We start from the raw sequence: 2963 nt of genomic DNA on the forward strand, positions 1-2963 counted from the left end.
CATTTCTTACACGCATCTTTATCCAATAAAGTCCCTTAACCAGAGCGAGTTGTGTTTTTGAGCTAATATGCAGGTTGCAAGCACACTTTGGCCTGATATAAAATCACAGAAATTATCAGAGCGACGATTCAGGCTCAATTGGACCAAGTGTAGCCCAAGAACCACATCAAATCCACTCAAGACAGGCCAGCACTAGCGTGGACCAGACAAGACAGCCCAGGACAGCCCACCAGAGGAAGTTGGGTGTGGTTGGCGCCACTGGCAGGCCGGCCGACCAGCCCGTGGGCCCCACTGCCTTAGGCTTGCTACGTGGTGATGTCTCATTAGCTCACAACATCGGTTTGCTGAGGAATGGCAGCTTGTCACTCGTGGCTCCCTGCTATAAATATAAGGGGGGAGTAGAGAATGAGAACACACACACACACACACCACACTTCCTCTCCTCTCTTGCATTTCTTGCATAGTCTTTAGGCTTAGTGGAGTTTAGGAGAATTCTAGGAGTCTTCGAGTCGCCGGATCTGCACGAGAGTCTGGTATGGGTTCATCTTTAGCTCTCTCTTATAATATTTGGTTGTTTGTAATAGAATTAGACTATGGTTACCGATATCTGCTCGAAGTATGTTCTGAGTTATCGGGTATATGCTTCTTGTCATGGTTGTATTATTATTCAATGCTTGCATTGCATGATTGCCCTGTGCTTGAGATGGTTATCATATCGTTCTTAGAACTCTATCAACTGCTCTAGTATTCGTATGTTTGCTCTAGTGTGATGTCTGTCCATCCGGAGGGCAGGGGCTCCGCGGGGGACACTAGAGTATCCCTTACTAGTGTAGACATGGTGTCTAGATTAGCTAAGAGTTGCTGGATGTCAACTATACCCACGGTTTGTAGAGGTAGCCAGCAGGTGGTGACAGCTCTGTCCGAGCCCGAGTAATCCTCCATGTTCGGTATGGGGGTAGTGTATGACCGGTTTCGACTTGCCGCAAAACTTTCATTCCGATCCAGAGTCACTTTTGAGGAGGACGCGAGCTCGTCTCGTATCACCTCGGAGACTACTCTCGGCAGCCGAACCAGTCATCGCATCATCGTCAGCTCCTAGAGCTATGGCCCAGAAGACACTCGGTGATTACTCTGCTCCGTCTGCTAACCAAGTCCCTACTGGGCCCGAGGTTAACACCGGAGGAGAAAATTTCGAGATCAAGACGGGTCTCATTACGATGGTGCAGGCCAGCCCTTTCTGTGGCAAGGCCAATGAGGATGCCAGCGCTCATGTCCAGTAGTTCTTGGAGCGCTGCAGTACTTTTTTTATCAAGGGTGTATCGCAAGATGCAATCCGGCACCATCTGTTTCCGTTCTCTCTCTTGGGGAGAGCAAAGCAGTGATTTTATGCTAACAAGGCTGTTGTGGACACTTGAGACAAATGTGCGAAGGCGTTCCTCTCGAAGTTCTTCCCGACGGGCAAAACCAATGCTCTTCGTGGTCGGATTTCAAATTTTCAGCAGGCATCAAATGAGTCAATTCCTGAAGCTTGGGAGAGACTTCAGGAGTACATTCTAGCGTGTCCGCACCATGGAATGAACAATTGGCTTATTCTATAGAACTTCTACAATGGGTTGACACAGTCATCCCATGATCATGTGGATGCCGCTGCGGGTGGAGCTTTCTTCTCGCTGACCATTGAAAGAGCTACATCATTGATTGAGAAGATTGTCTCCAACCAAGGTTGGAGCGATGATTGCCTCCAACTGTGCCAGTGAGGTATGCACTCCGTCAAGGAGGCCGACATGCTCGCTATGAAGATTGATCTCCTTCTCAAGAAATTTGAGGATTATTCCCAAGATAATTAAGGCTCAAATACAAACACTTCAAGCCTTGAAAACTCGCATGACGTGCGAGGTCTGCGGGAATGCTGGACATTCGGGTGACAACTGCCCAGAAACACAAGAGGAAGCTCTATTCCTCAATGGCAATAATGGGTTTCGTCCACAAGGAGGTCGGGGGTGGAATCAACCACGCCCATACTACCAATGAGGTAATGGAAATTCAAGTTCTTTCAATCCTAACTAGCCTACCTAGAGAGATCTTGTCTACGACCAAGCGAAGATCAATAAGTCCCTTCAGAAGAAGTTGGCCGCTTTAGACAAATCTATGGAGACCATCCATGCCAAGATGGACGGATTCTCCACTGCCATCAAGAACCCGCTGAGTTTCAACAAGATGATTAAGACTCAACTAGCTCAAGTGGCTGCCGCCATGCCCCCTGCTATGGAGAATGTTAAGGCGATAACTACACGAGCAGGTAAAACTACTCAAGATCTGCCTTATCCTAACCATGTCAACAGGAAGAAGGCAAGCCCAGTGGCAGATGAACCACCTCGGGAGGAGGAACCCGAGAAGGTTCATGAAGGGAAGACGGCTCTGCATGAATTCTATGATACTCAAGTATTGTCGTTCCCCATGAGGACAAAGAAGCCAAATACAGATGAGCAGTTCAGCCGCTTTGTTGAGATGATACAACAAGTGAACATCAACGTGCCTTTGATGGATGCGATGAAGGTTCCGACCTATGCTCGCTGCATTAAGGACATAATCAACAACAAGCGACCGCTGCCGACTACTGAAGTAATCAAGCTCACTGAGGCATGCAGTGCAGCTATACTTCAACAATTGCCCGAGAAAAAGAAGGATCCAGGATTCCCAACTATCAGATGTTCAATAGGGGCACAGAACTTCGACAAAGCCTTTTGTGATTTGGGAGCCAGTGTTAGTGTGATGCCAAAGGCGGTCTTCGACCAACTCAACTATATAGAGTTGACACCAACACCTATGCAGTTGCAATTGGCTGACTCCTCAGTACGGCACCTAGAAGGAATTGCTGAGGATGTCCCAGTGAGAGTACGGGACTGTTTTGTCCCAGTCGACTTTGTGGTACTTGATATGGATAATCAGAAGGAGACTACACT

At 48.0% G+C, this 2963-nt stretch overlaps 1 non-coding gene across 1 annotated transcript; it reads right to left on the reverse strand.

Moving 5' to 3' along the window:
* Nucleotides 1–1469: 1469 nt before the first annotated feature.
* LOC120646604 lies at nt 1470–1576 on the reverse strand. Its single transcript, XR_005664505.1, has one exon. It is a non-coding gene; the product is annotated as a small nucleolar RNA R71 (small nucleolar RNA).
* Nucleotides 1577–2963: the final 1387 nt, after the last annotated feature.

The sequence above is a fragment of the Panicum virgatum genome, chromosome 8K (assembly GCF_016808335.1).
Source record: "Panicum virgatum strain AP13 chromosome 8K, P.virgatum_v5, whole genome shotgun sequence".
Taxonomy (NCBI): Eukaryota; Viridiplantae; Streptophyta; class Magnoliopsida; order Poales; family Poaceae; genus Panicum; species Panicum virgatum.